The 682-nt window shown below is 37.5% G+C and overlaps 1 non-coding gene across 1 annotated transcript; it reads left to right on the top strand.

The window, feature by feature from the left end:
• Positions 1-229: 229 nt before the first annotated feature.
• On the top strand, positions 230-336 carry LOC138803801 (U6 spliceosomal RNA). Its single transcript, XR_011365050.1, has one exon. It is a non-coding gene; the product is annotated as a U6 spliceosomal RNA (small nuclear RNA).
• Positions 337-682: the final 346 nt, after the last annotated feature.

Genomic DNA, 682 nt, shown 5'->3' on the forward strand with positions numbered 1-682 from the left:
CTGCACCCCACACAATTCCCTCCCCCCCCCCGCCGATCCTACACATTTCTTGAACAACAATATCTGTGATTATTTTGTTTTTGACATGTCAATCTTGACTATTCTTAAATGTGTGCTTATGTAAGAGGTACATGGTTCTAAAATTTCACGAGAATTCTTCAAAACTTACTTTTCTTTGAATTGTCTAGTTTAAGAAAATCAATTACACTTTATATATAAAAAATGCTCTGTGCTCAATTCAGCAGCACATACACTAAAATTGGAACAATACGGAGAAGATTAACATGGCCCCTGGGCAAGGTTGACATGCAAATTCTTGAATCATTCCATATTTTTACAACTAAAGATGCTGGAGAGGATGTGGCCACAAAGGAACCTTTCTTGATTCTTGTTGGGAGTGTTAACTTGTTCAACCATTTTGGAAAGCAGTATGGAGACTCATCAAAAGACTCCATATAAATCTCCCCTATGACCCAGCAATCACACTTTTGGGGATTTACCCAAATCATCACAAAGAAGACCATACTAAAACTACCAGAACAACTATGTTTACTGCAGCATTATTTACAATAGCTAAGATATGGAGCCCACCTGGATGGCCCACAGAAGATGAATGGATCATGAAAATGTGGTATATATACACAATGAAATTCTATGCCTCCATCAAAAAGAATGACATCGC

Source organism: Dipodomys merriami, unplaced genomic scaffold (genome assembly GCF_024711535.1).
Source record: "Dipodomys merriami isolate MVZ:Mamm:240054 unplaced genomic scaffold, mDipMer1.0.p SCAF_349, whole genome shotgun sequence".
Classification (NCBI taxonomy): Eukaryota; Metazoa; Chordata; class Mammalia; order Rodentia; family Heteromyidae; genus Dipodomys; species Dipodomys merriami.